Below are 14,984 nucleotides of genomic sequence, written 5' to 3'. Positions count from 1 at the left end.
CATGAATGACATAGGAAAGGATTCTGGAGATTTTTTTCAACCTGACTCCACTTTTAATTATATTCCACAGTAATTCTTTTTTTTTCTTTTAATGTCTGTGAAAAAATGTATATATAACACATTTGCTTATTTTGCATTTTCTGTTGTACAATCTAGTGATATCAATTACATTAGTCATGTCGTGCTTGATAATTCACTCAGTTGATTATTTTTTTGAGAAGGCTCTGCTTGCAGTTTTACTTTTTATAATATTTATTTTGTGTTTACACAGCAAATCAGGTTCCCTTTCAAAGATCTCTACACAAGCTCTTCAGTGATATTGGTTACTTTTCTCACAACATGTCAACATTCTTATTATTTCCGTTTTGGTTGTTCCTTTTCCATTAATCTAGTGTCCCTGCCCTCCTGCTTACCTTCTCACCTTTTCTTTAGGATGAATGGTGAATGGTTTCATATACATGATTTTTTTAAAGGATTACAGCACTCATGGGTGATATTGTTTATTTTATGACTCAATCTATTACCTAACTGAAAGATGACCTCCGGAGGCAGATTCCTTACAAAATTAAAAGGGTTTCTCAGGACAGTAGTCTCGAGGGTTCTCCCAGAATGTAGTGGTCAGTAAGTCTGAACTTTTTTAAATAGTTGAGTTTTGCTCTACATTTTTCTTCCTTTCTCTCCAGATCATCTATTGTCCTCCTGGTCAGAATGGTTGGTAGTGGTAGTCAGGCAGAATCTAGTTCTGTTCTTAGGGTAGATGAGGCCGTGGTTCGTATAGGATGTTAGTCCTGTAGATTAATTTCTTCTTTGAGTCTTTGCTTTCCTTCTTTCTCTTTTACTCCAGGCTAGTAGAGACCAATAATTGTATTTTAGATGGCCGCTTGCAAGCTTTTGAGACCACAGATGATACTCACCAAACTAGATGTAGAAGGTAAACTTCATGAACTATGCTATGCCAAGTGACTGAATTGTCCCATGAGACTATGGTCCTAAGCCTTCAAACCCTGTAAACCAATCCCACGAGGTGTTTTGTCATGTTTAGAAAGTACCTGTTACTGTGCCCCTTATGTGCTTTATTATATACATGAATATATATGTAATACACACACATATATATAGTATTGTATGTGTATATATATACACACACACATATGCCAACAGATACACGTCTATGTGCACATGTATAGACACACATGTACCTTTCTTTACTCATATATGCATGCATTTCTATGTAACCACACATATATTTTATGGTTATTATTGCAAAATTGTATATGTTAGCATTTAGCAAAAATGTCCCTTTCCTTGCACACTTTTTAGTATCATCACTTACCTTGATCAAATTTTGCAGACTTCGTCCACATTCAGTATTGCCTTTCAGCCAGTAGACTTTTAAAATGTCTCTGGAAATAGAGATGCCAGATCTCTTTAGAACCATTGGCTGTTTTATTTCTCTTAATTAGTGATAACAATTAATTTGTTTTAATTACTGATTTGGCTGTGCTTGGTGAACAAGAAATCATGACACACCTCTTAAGAATTCTCCTTAATTCATATGTAAGTTAGCATTTGCTTTAACAATTAAGTAACCATGACCCTAAAAAAATCTTCAAAATATAAAAGCATAATAAATTTATTACTCACACTAAAATGGGCTAACCTAAAGGGATTACAGAGATAAACAAAGCTAAACATTTTCTATTTACCCAATACATGAGTAATATAGGCACATTTGTATACCTGATTTCATACAACAGCACGCGGTTTCCATGGCTAGTGTCCATCTTGTTTATACTACATATCTACCTGCTCCAGCATATCAATAATTGTTTGGATGGCACAGGACTAGGCAGTGTTTCATTCTGTTGTACAAAGGGCTTCTATGAGTAGGAACCAACTTGATGGAAAGTAATAACAATAACACCAACTAGACTGAATTTTACCATTTATATTTCTTTTATTCACTTCCCACTTTTATACATATTCTAAACCAATTGAGAAGCAGTATAAATTCAAATTTCAACTTTCTCATTGTGTGCTTCTTTATGCCTCAGAGGAGTTCTCTAGATCATTCAAGTTATAGCTTCCTTCTGATCACCCTAATCAAAGCTTTCTTCACCTCCTTGTTCCTCAAAGTATAGATTAATGGATTTAGCACAGGAGTGACCACAGAGTACATGATAGCGATGACCGAGTCCTGATTCATGTTGCTGCCTGAGGCAGGAAGAATATAAATGAGGATAACAGGAGCATAGAAAAGAATGACTACCATGAAGGGGGAGGCACAGGTGGACAATGCTCTGTGAAGCATGCTACAAGAATGGGTCTTGAAGACAAGATAGGTGATAATGTAGAAATAGGAGAGAAGTGTGAGAAAGAAGGGGCCCATAGCAATGGTCCCTGTGACAGTATTGAGCAGCCATTAGTTGAGCTCAATGTTCCCACAGGCTAGCTCCAGCAATGGTTTAATATCACAGAAGAAGTGATGGATTTGGTTGGAACCACAGAAGTTCAAGTGAGAGGTCATTATGGAGTGTAGCAGTGCATGGAAAAACCCAACGACCCAGGTTGTACTAGCCATGTGGGTACAGCGCTGATGATTCATGATGACCGTGTAATGAAGAGGTTTGCAGATAGCCACAAAGCGGTCCAAGGCCATCACAGCCAACAACATGGCCTCTGTGCTGCCCAGGAAGTGAAAGAAATGAAGCTGGCTTATGCATCCCACAAAAGAAATTGCTTTGTGTGTAGAGAAGAAGTTCTCTAGCATCTTTGGCAGTGTCACTGTGGAATAGCAGATATCTAGACACGAGAGGTTTCCCAGGAAGAAATACATAGGTGAATGGAGTCTGAGATCAGAGATGACAATCATCAGGATAGCTCCATTCCCAGCCACAATGCCAAAGTAGATGGTGAGGAAAACCACAAAGAGAACAGATAGCAGTTCTTGGATGTCTGTCACTCTCAGGAGGAGAAATTCAGTGACTGAGGTTTGATTCAGCATCACTTAAAAGAAAAGGCAAAATAATATGTGTGGAACACTTTCTGTAACGAGAATCAGAATCTTCCCAGCCCAGGATTTTCTTGCCCAGAAAAAATGTCTTGAGGGAGAATATAGTTGTTTGGAAGGATTCTGGGTGGCACAAATGGTTTGTGCTCCATTACTAACAGAAAGGTTGGCCATTTGAACCCATACAGTGGCTCCTTAGGAGGAAGGCCCAGCATTTTGCTTCTGTAAAGATTGCATCAAAGAAAATCCTATGGAGCTAGGTTCTAGTCTTTAACACGTGGAGTCATCATAAGTCGAAATCTACTCTCTGGCAACTGGTTTTCTTTTTACAGCTCTTTTACATGATCCCAACCTAGAGGTTTTATAAAATGTCAGTCATTAAAGTGTAAAATATTAAGGCTACATGTCTGTTCTTTGTCTGACTCAGTCTGTGTTATTTTTTCTTTATTGGATTTATCATTAATGTTTTACTGTCTCTCAGATATCTAGAGCATGTTGTCAGCCATCCATTTTCTCTGCCTGTGAACATCTACACTGCGACAGAACTTCCTTTCATCTTCCTAAGTCAGCTCTAATAAGGTACAAATTTTAAGTAGTCTACCACATTGCTATCTCTAAACCTACTATGAAACCACCTGGAAGATTTTAGCATAATGAAAATAAACAGAGAAGAACTCATTAAGTTCTTTAAAGACCACAAAGTCTTTAAAGAAACAAAAACAAAAAAGCCCCTTAAAATAGTATTAGTAGCTTTTCCTCATCTTCAAAAGTAAACTGGGCTAGAGGTATGCTCTTACTGGTCCCTTTCTGAGCAACATCCACAGGAGGGTAATGAAGCTTTAGTTGGTAACGGAAAGAAGGCGCATTAATCAGATATTATTAGCCTGAGGTTTATTTGAAATTTTAATGCATGTACTGACAAGCTTAGTTTATTCGTATAATATGAGCCTTAATATTTTCTGAAAGTAGAATTCTCATATTACTTCTTTAACTACAAATGGTATAATGCTTCCATTTTCTAGTTGCTCTTGGACTCTTTTTTCTTTATCACATTCGTGAGTTCCTGGGTAAATAAAGTTCTTCCTCCAGTAGGCTCATCAGTTCTTCCCTTAGACCACCCAATACTGACATCTCTTCGAAGTATCTATGGCTTCAGCCCCCTTGAAGTCCCCCTATCTTCTCTGGTGATCTATTTCCTTAAGTCCTATTTTTATCTTGCCAGTAATGACATCACTCTTCAGATATTAAGGAATATTCTGCTTCAAGTGAATTTCATCATGTTCACTTCGCTGTCAGTCATGTTGCCTTCCATCATCCCAAAAGGCTATCTGCTACATATTGGCTCTGTCCAAAGTCCTCACAAATTTCCAGCTCTTCTCATTCAAAAAGCACGTTTTGTCTTTTTTGTCCTTTCCATCAAATGAAGTTTCTGTATTCTACTAAAGAAACACATTAATTTTCATTTCACTCACAGGATTGAAATAATAGTGTTTTCTTCAATGAATGTTAAAATGCTTGATAAAATTGTAAGTAACTTTAAGAAGGCTTAATGTTTGACTGAATTGAGACCACTTACTGAGAGGCAGGAAAACCTTGGAATCTTTGTTTTTTCCATTATTTGAAAAGCTGTTGTTGTTATTAGTTGCCTTTGAGTCAGTTCCAACTAATGGCATCATTTTGTGTGCAGAGTGGATCTACTCCTTAGGGTTTTCAAGGCTGTGACCTTTTAGAAGCAGAGGCATAGTGTATAAGGGGAGCCCGAAGTGGGGTACTTCCCCAGGTGCAAGTCCAAGAGGACACCAGGCAAGGTGTGGATTGACTTCTGAGATGCCACATATGAAAGGTCCCTGACTGAGGCAGCTGGACAAAAGGGGGGAAGACATTCTGCTAAAATGTCCTACCTATCAACCTCTATTCATCTTGAAATTGGGAAGGGCCCATCTTAGAGGTTGCTGCTGTGTGCTTGTTACCCTCACTATACCTCTGTTTGGAAATAGATTGCCAGGCTTTAATTCTGAAGTGACTCTGGGTGTGTTTGAACCACCAACCTTTTGTTTAGCAGTCCAGCACTTAACCTATCTCCTTTAGGTATGCTGACAAAAGCAGAGATACTTTTGTGAAATAGCTTCCTCTTTATTTCTTTCATTTTCAGATGTAGTGGATTAGCTTTGTTTATTGCGAGGGAAGAAGCAAGGATGTGATGAAAATTTAAAGGCGTGGGAGGCACTGACAGAAGTGTAAGAGCCGTAACAGAGATACAGATTGGGTAGTTTCCTATAAAATGGGAATCATTCAAATTTGGTGAAACCACTGAGAGTAGGTGAAAGTGATTTGAGGTGAGTAAGAGTGAAAAAGTGAATGAATTAGGGAGCTCATGAGTTTCTGGGTTTTTAATATGTAGAAGCAATTTTGAGAAATTATCTAATTTCTACAACACCTTCATAAAGGGCTGCCTTCAAACTATGTAGTGTAACTTTTTTGATAGCCATATATATTTCACGTATTTAAAACATTTGACCTTTCCTGTTTAAAATACAGGCGACTTGCCAAATGCCAGTTTTAATTCTTTGGCCAATAAATCAGTATTGTATAAAAAATGTGTTTGCGAAAATAAAACTCTTCTTGTCTTTAAAAAAAAAATAGATATCAGACTCTTCTGATTTCTTTCACTGAAAGTTTAACATTTACAGTTTACTGACTTCCTTAGTAGTATGTCTAGAGAACCAGACATGTTGTATTGAGAATGAGAATGACAACAACAAAAATGTGGGCAGTAAAGTGCCTACATAATCCATAACCACAACACATTTATAAAATAGGACATTTGTTCTCAATGCTGGGCATTTATCTTTAATACTAACATGCAAAATGAAGAAGTAAAATTGTCCCTAATGCCGATCATATTATACTATACAGAGAAAACTCAAAAGACTCCACAAGAAAACTACTGGAACTAATACAAAGATTCAGCAAAGTAGAAAGATACAAGTTAAATGTACAAAAATCAGTTGCATTTCTATACACCAATAAAGAGACCAATGATAAGGAAATCAGGAAAATGATAGCATTGTTAGTCCCTAAAAAGATAAAAAAAAATTAGAAACAAATCTAACCAGTGTTGTAAAAGACTTATAAAAAGAAAACTACAAAACACTACTGCAAGAAACCAGAAGAGATCTACATAAATGGAAAAACATATCATGTTCATGGATAAGTAGACTCCATTTTGTGAAAATGTCAATTCTCCCCAAACCAGTCTACAAATACAATGCAAACCCGATCCAAATACCAACAGCTTTTGTTAAAAAAAGGGATGGAAAAACTAATCATTAATTTTATATGGAATGGGAAGAAGCCCCAGATAAGTAAAACACTACTGAAGAAGGAGACTAAAGTAGGAGGACTCACACCACCTGACCTCAGAACTTACTATAGAGCTATTGTAGTCTATACAGCCTGGTACTGGTACAACATCAGATACATTGACTAATGGCAGAGAATTGAGAACCTAGATATAAATCCACCCACCTATGGTCACCTAATCTTCAACAAGGGCCCAAAGTCCATCAAATGTGGAAAAGAGAGTCTTTTTAACAAATGATGCTGGAAAAACTGGATGTCCATCTGCAAAAAAAAAAATGAAACAGGATCCATACGTCACACCATGCACAAACACTAATTCAAAATGGATTAAAGACCTAAATATAAAACCAAAAACTGCAAAGATCATAGAAGAAAAAATAGGATTAACACTAGAGATCCTAACACACGGCATTAACAGGATACAAAGCATAAGTAACAACACACAAACTCCAGAAGATAAGCTAGATAACTGGAATCCTCCAAAAAGTAAACACTTAACGCTCATCAAAAGGCTTCACCAAAAGAGTGAAAAACAGACCCAATAGGCTGGGAAAAAAATTGTGGCTATGACAAATCCAAAAATTCTAATCTCTAAAATCTATGGGAAAATCCAACACCTCTACAACAAAAAGCCAATAACTCAATTAAAAACGGGCAAAGGAATTGAACAGACACTTCACCAAAGAAGACATTCAAGCAGCTAACAGACACGTGAGGAAATACTCAGGATGACTAGCCACTAGAGAAATGCAAAGTAAACCAACAATTAGTTAACACCTCACCTCGGCATTACTGGCATGAATCAAAAAAAGAGAAAATACCAAATGTTGGAGAGGCTGTGGGGACTTTGGAACTCTTACCCAGCGCTGATGGGAATACAAAATGGTACAACCATTTTGGTAAATGATATAGCGTTTTCTTAGAAAGTTAGACATAGAGATAGCATATGATCCAGTGATTCCACTTCTAGGAATATATCCTGGAGAAATAGGAGTTGACACATGAATAGACATACGCACACCCATGTTCATTGCAGCATTGTTCATAGCAAAAAGATGGAAACAACCTAGATGCCCTTCAACAGATGAATGGATAAACAAACTATGGTACATACACACAATGGAGTACCACACAACGATAAAGAACAATGATGAATCTGTGAAGGATCTCATAACATGGATGAATCTGGAGGGCATTATGGTGAGTGAAATTAGTCAATCACAAAAAGACAAATGTTGTATGAGACCACTACTATAAAAACTCATGAAAAGGTTTACACACAAAAAGAAACAATCGTTGATGGTTACTAGGGAGGGGAGGTGTGTGGATGGAAAAACACTAAATAGGCAGTGGATGAGTGCTGACTTTGGTGGAGGGGGTGGGACAGTGCACAGTGTTGGGGAGGCCAGCATATCTTGCCCAGGGCAGGGTCATGGAGACTCCATGGACAGCTCTGGACACCCTGAGGGATCAAATTGCTAGGCTGGGGCCTGTGGGGACCATGATCTAGGGAACATCTAGCTCAACTGGCATAACATGGTTTGTAAATAAAGTGTTCTACATTCTACGTTGGCGAGTAGCATCTGGGGTCTTAAAATCTTGTGAGTAGCCATCTAAGATGCTCCACTAGAATCACCCCATCTGGAGCAAGGGAGAATGAAGAAAACCAAAGACACACGGGAGAGATTGGTCCAAAGATTAATGGACCACAATTACCATAGCCTCCACCAGACTGAGTCCAATGCAACTGGCTGCCACCACTGACTTTTCTGACAAGGATCATGACGGAATGACCTGGACACTGTTAGAGAAAAATGTAGAGCAAAATTCTAATACACACACACACACAGACCAGAGTTACTGGTCTGACAGAGACTGGAGAAACTCTGAGAGTATAGCCCCCAGACACCCTTTTAGCTCTGTAATGAAGCCTTTCCTGAGGTTCACTGTTTAGCCAAAGATTAGACAGGCCCATAAAATGGAACAAGAGTAAAGGGGAACACCAGCCCAGGGGCAAAGATTGTAAGGCAGGAGGAGACAGGAAAGCTGGTAATAGGGAACCCAAGGTAGAGAAGGGAGAGTGCTGGCATGCTGTGGGGTTGGTACCCAGTGTCGTAATATACTATGTATACTAATTATTTGATGAGAAGCTAGTTTTCTCTGGAAACCCTCATCTAAAGTACAATTAAAAAAAAAAAATACCAGCAAGCACAGATCACTCACTAACAGACAGAAAATATGGAAAACTTTGCAGCCTGTCTCCTTTTTCATTCTCTTACCTGATAGTTTTCAGATTCATAGGTAAGAAAATATTTCACTTTTCAGGTGTACATTCAAGTGATTACAAATAGAAAAATACTTGAAGTGAGAATTCATAATGGGATTGCAGCGTAAACTCTTCATCTTCAAAATCCTCTTTTTCCGTTTCTGAAGTTCTGCCTGCCCTTTTATGAGCCACAGTCTCTAGGCATAAAAGTCCTGAGAGACAGTGTCCCCTAGGTAATGAAATGAATTGTTCTTAGAATAAACAAGATCCTTTTCCACACCTGCAATATGAAGAAGTAGCCTTGGGGAATTTTTATCTTGAGTCCTATTTAAAAAAAAAAAAAAAAATTCTTTGTATTTTCTTGCCTTATTATGTTAGATCCTAGTTTCAGAATCATGGACACTGCTCAAGTGTCAATTACCTAATATGTTTCCTTAGTCAAATTTCCTTTTGTTTCCTAGGACAGAGGTATGGATCCACTTTTTCATATTGGGTAGGGGGTGGGGGAGTTCCCATGGAAGGTACTTCAGGTGTATAAAGTGGAAAGAAAACTGGTCATGACACTTTAGGGATGGGGGCCAGTCACATCCCATTGACTAGTAAAGAAAGATAAATATCTTTAATATTTTATTCACTTATTTCTGTGTTTCTACAAAAACTGAAGTATAAAGAGTAGTATTGTATGTAATAAACATGACTTCTAAATATGACTTCACTTTTGGTAACAACACTAAATTATTTCTTTTAATTTTGGAGTCCAAAAGCTTACAGTTCTCTCAGTTTGGCAGATTGATGCTCATGTCTCCAAACTGTATCCTCACTTTTTGCTGTATCTTTTAGGTAAAAAAATTCACCTGATTTATTCAAGGGAAATCTCTCTGTGATCTGCCATAAGTCCAAGCTTTCTAATAACAGTTGTCAATGGAATGTTCTTTGTCTGTCTTTCTACTGAGTTCCCATTCTGTTTGCTTTTCAGGAGTTCATTATATAATCATTGTGTTAACAATTCCTTGTTATTTTATATGTTGCAAATATCATACAAATAAATAACATTTATTATGTGTTCATTCCTTGTAAGGTATTTTTCTGAGTTCTTTGTATGCATTAGCTCATTTAATTCTTATGAAGATCCAGTGAAGGAAGTACTAAAATCATGCCCATTGTACCATAGGAAAACTGAAGCTCAAAAGAATTAAGAGAATTTCCCAGAGTTTTGTGATTAATTAGTGAGATTATGATTCAAATTGAGGCTCTCATGAGTCCTAATCAACTTAATGACACCTAACAACACAGCATCCAGTGCCAGAGACACCTTCCATGTAGTCACTGCTAGGTGCACAGGTGAGTTATAATTGCCCCGTCACTGTCTCCCCAGATGCTAATGGACACAGTAACTCCTAACGGACACAAAGTAAAGCATGGGCCTTAAGGGGACATGATCGCTCTTTGAAGAAACCCAGAGCTCTATTAAGCTATCTCTGTGGAACAAAGGGAAAAGGAATGCTCCTGACACCAAATAAATTTAGAATAGCCATCAGGAAATGGCAATTCCTTTCCCCCAAGCCCCGCCCAAGCAGAGGCAATGACTAATGTCCATTGCCCCGTATAAGGCCTTCCGCTTTTATTACCCCTTCTACTTTTACCTTTCATTGCCACCTTTAACTACTTCTTCTCTGTGTGTACTGTCTGGCACATGGATATGGCTGTCCTACTAGTATTTAACCTTGGGAGAGAGGGATTTCGGTGTTCTCCCAAGATGTGAAGTGGGGCATGCTTGGATGAGTTCTACTCATCCCTGTCCTGTTTATTCTGTGAGTAAAAAACAGTTGTTGACCACGTCATAAGAAGAGTGTCTGTTCGGTGCTCTTCTCTAAAAGGTCTTCACTAAGAACTTCTGAATATGGCACATAGGAGCCATCATTCTTTTCCAAAATTCCCTATCTTAATTTTATCTCCAGTTTCCTTTGTTGACTAGAAATCTATTATTTTATCAAGTCACAACAAGCAATTTTCCTCTTTATATTTGTCTTTCTGGAGTTTTGTTTATGAAATATTTTTCCTCCTCAAGTTGTAATGATATTGTCTTTTATAAGCAAGGGCAGCCTCTTTGGAATGTGGCCCATCCAGTGTGGGCTCTGTGCTCAGAAGGGCCCCAAACTTGGTTTATTACTTTACTTTTACCATCTTAAAATTCTTAATACTTTTTTAACAAGGGCCTCTGCATTTTTATTTCTACCCACAAAATTTTTAACTGTTTCTCTTTATTGAATTTAGAGCCTCATATTTGCTGTTTAGGCCTCTAGTCTTTTTTGAGTTATAAAAGTAATCAAAGCACAAAGAAATTAAGGCATATAGGGTTTATTTCAACAGTTAATCTGGATGCATATAATCTTAGCATGATTGCTTGAATCATTCTCCCCTCCATAAGATCAGCTGATGCTAGGCCACCAGGTGGATTTTTGTGGTCTGGTCATCCTCTACTCCTTTGCACAAATACTCAAGTGTTTTCGGTGGGTTACAAATAATAAAAGCACCTCAGCTACTCAGGACATTCCAAGGGTTATTTCTCAGGAAAGAAAGACTAAGTTGTTTTGAGTAAAGTTAAATTCTTTGCATAAGATAAACTTTGAGTAAGTTATAGTTAACAGAGAGGAATCCCTTTGTTGGCACAGAGGGTTAAGTGTTCAAGGTTGGTGCTCAAACTTATCCGTAGGTGTCTTGAAGGATAGGTCTGGAGATTTGCTTCCATAAGGTCACAGTCTTGAAAACCCTGTGGAGCAGTTCTACACTTGGGTCAGAACTGACTTGATGGCAATAAACAACAACATGGTTAACACATGTGTCAAAAAAAATCAAAACTCAAAGGAGTTGAAACATAAGGTTTATTCCTGTCCTACGGAAAAATCACCATAAAGTTATAGTAAAGCAAAAAAATTCTATTCACGTGTGTTCAAAGAGGCAAAAGTGAGAAATGGATGAGCATGCTGCCAGAGCCATGTCTGCCCAAGTCCAAGAAATGTCACAGAATAAGCAAAAGTGGGAAACTGACAAGCATTCTGCCAGAGTTATGTCTGTCCAAGTCCAAGGAACATTACCGAATCATCAGTATATATTAATATTATAAATCTGTAAAATCATCAAAAGTGTCACCTTTCCACAGATTGGCTAAAAACGGCTAAATTACCAGGACTCCATGTTGTTGTTTTTTTTAATTTATTGTGCTTTGGGTGAAAGTTTACAAATCAAGTCAATCTCTCATACAAAAAATTATACACTGTACTCCTAGCTGCTCTCCTCTTAACACATTCCTCTTCTCCACCCTGTATTCCCCTTGTCCATGTAACCACCTTCTGCCCTCCTCTTCCTTCTCATCTCGCCACCAGACAGCTGTCGCCCACATAGTCTTATGTGTCTCCTTGAGCCACAAAGTTCACTCCTTACCAGCATCATTGTCTATCTTACAGTCCAGGCCAATCCCTGTCTGTAGAGTTGGTTTTGGGAATGGTTCCAATCTTGGGCTATCAAAGGGTCTGGGACCATGACTGTCAGAGTCCCTCCGGTTTCAGTCAGACCATTAAGCCTGATCTTTTTATGAGAGTTTAAGATCTGCATCCCACTGTTCTACTCCATCAGGGGTTCTCTGGTCTCAGGCTGATGGAGTCTCTGGTTTATGTAGTCCTTTCTGTCTCTTGGGCTCACATATACCTTTCGTCTTTGGTGTTCTTCATGCTCCTTTGCTCTAGGTGGGTTGAGGCCAATTGATACACCTTAAATGGCTACCTGCTAGTTTTTAAAACCCCAGACGCCTCTCACCAAAGTGGGATGCAGAACTTTTTAAAATGCATTTTGTTATGCCAATTGACCTAGACAAACCCTGAAACCTTGGTCCCCAGACCCTTGTCCCTGCTACTCTGGACTTCTAAGTGTTCGGTTGTATTCAGGAAAATTCTTTCTTTTTGGTTTAGTCCAGTTGTACTGACTATTCCTGTGTTATGTGTTGCCCTTCCCTTCACCTAAAACTTTTTTTTTTTTGATAATTTTTATTGTGCTTTAAGTGAAAGTTTACAAATCAAATCACTCTCTCACACAAACACTTACATACTCCTTGCTACATACCCCCAGCTACTCTCCCCCTAATGATACAGCCCACTCCCTCCCTCCACTCTCTCTTTTAATATCCATTTCTCCAGCTTCTAACCCCCTCTATCCTCTCATCTCCCCTCCAGGCAGGAGATACCAACATAATCTCAAGTGTCCACATGATCCAAGAAGCTCACTCCTCACCAGAATCCCTCTCCAACCCATTGTCTAGTCCAATCCATGTCTGAAGAGTTGGCTTCGGGAATGGTTCCTGTCCTGGGCCAACAGAAGGTCTGGGGGCCATGACCACCTGGGTCCTTCAATTCTCAGTCAGACCATTAAGTCTGATCTTTTTATGAGAATTTGGGGTCTGCATCCCACTGCTTTCCTGATCCCTCAGGGGTTCTCTGTTGTGTTCTCTGTCAGGAGAGTCATCGGTTGTGGCTGGGCACCATCTAGCTCTTCTTGTCTCAGGATGATGTAGTCTCTGGTTCATGTAGACCTTTCTATTTCTCGGGCTCGTGATCACATTGTATCCTTGGTGTTCTTCATTTTCCTTTGATCCAGGTGGGTTGAGACCAATTGATGCATCTTAGATGGCTGCTTGCTACCCTTTAAGATCCCAGACGCCGCTCTTCAAAGTGGTATGCAGAATGTTTTCTTAATAGATTTTATTATGCCAGTTGACTTAGATGTCCCCTGAAACCATGGTCCCCAACCCCCCCTGCCCCTGCTTTGCTGACCTATGAAGCATTCAGTTTATTCAGGAAACTTCTTTGCTTTTGGTTTAATCCAGTTGTGCTGACCTTGCCTGTATTGAGTGTTGTCCTTCCTTTCACATAAAGTAGTTCTTATCTACTATCTAATTAGTAAATACCCCTCTCCCACTCCGCTCTCTCCCCCTCTTATAACCACAAAAGAATGTGTTCTTGTCAGTTTAAACTATTTCTCAAGATCTTATAATAGTAGTCTTATACAATATTTGTCCTTTTGCAACTGACTAATTTCACTCAGCATAATGCCTTCCAGGTTCCTCCATGTTATGAAATGTTTCACAGACTTCTTCACTGTTCTTTATCTATGCATAGTATTCCATTGTGTGAATATACCATAATTTATTTATCCATTCATCCATTGATGGGCACTTTGGTTGCTTCCATCTTTTTGCTATTGTAAACAGTCCTGCAATAAACATGGGTGTGCATATTTCTGTTCGTGTAAAGGCTCTCATTTCTCTAGGATATATTCCAAAGAGTGGGATTGCTGGATCGTGTGGTAATTCTATTTCTTGCTTTTTAAGGAAGCGCCAAATCGATTTCCAAAGTGGTTGTACCGATTGATATTCCCACCAGCCGTGTAGAAGTGTTTCAGTCTCTCCACAGCCTCTCCAAAATTTATTGTGTTTTTTGGATTAATGCCAGCCTTGTTGGAGTGAGATGAAATCTCATTGTAGTTTTGATCTGCCTTTCTCTAATGGCTAATGATCGTGAACTTTTCCTCATATATCTTTTAGTTACCTGAATGTCTTCTTTAGTGAAGTGTCTATTCATATCTTTTGCCCATTTTTTAATTGGGTTATTTGCCTTTTTGCAGTTGAGTTTTTGCAGTATCATGTAGATTTTAGAGATCAGGTGTGATCAGAAATGTCATACCTAAAAAATTTTTCCCAGTCTGTAGGTAGTCTTTTTACTCTTTTGGTGATGTCTTTGGATGACCACAGGTGTTTGATTTTTAGGAGCTCCCCGTTATCTAGTTTTTCTTCTACATTCTTTATAATGTTTTGTATACTGTTTATGCCATGTATTAGGGCTCCTAACTTTGTCCCTGTTTTTTCTTCCACGATCTTTATCATTTTAGATTTTATATTTAGGTCTTCGATCCATTTTGAGTTATTTTTTGTGCATGGAGTGGGGTATGGGTCTTGTTTCATTTTTTTGCAGATGGATATCCAGTTATGCCAGCACCATTTGTTAAAAAGACTGTCTTTTCCCCAGTTAACTGTTTTGGGGACTTCATCAAATATCAACTACTCATATGTGGATGGATTTATGTCTGGATTCTCAATTCTGTTCCATGGGTCCATGTATCTGTTATTGTACCAGTACCAGGCTGTTTTGACTATTGTGGCGGTATAATAGGTTCTAAAATCAGGTAAAGTAAGGCCTCCCACTATGTTCTTCTTTTCAGTAATGCCTTATTTATCTGGGGCCTCTTTCCCTTCCATATGAGGTTGGTGATTTGTTTCTGCATCTCATTAAAGACTGC

General features: G+C 38.5%; 1 pseudogene; it reads right to left on the bottom strand.

The window, feature by feature from the left end:
• Positions 1 to 1,811: 1,811 nt before the first annotated feature.
• Positions 1,812 to 3,054, bottom strand: LOC100655505 (olfactory receptor 12D1-like; annotated as a pseudogene).
• Between the last annotated feature and the right edge of the window lie 11,930 nt (positions 3,055 to 14,984).

This window comes from Loxodonta africana, chromosome 1 (genome assembly GCF_030014295.1).
Source record: "Loxodonta africana isolate mLoxAfr1 chromosome 1, mLoxAfr1.hap2, whole genome shotgun sequence".
Classification (NCBI taxonomy): domain Eukaryota; kingdom Metazoa; phylum Chordata; class Mammalia; order Proboscidea; family Elephantidae; genus Loxodonta; species Loxodonta africana.
This window is presented reverse-complemented; position numbering and strand designations above follow the sequence as displayed.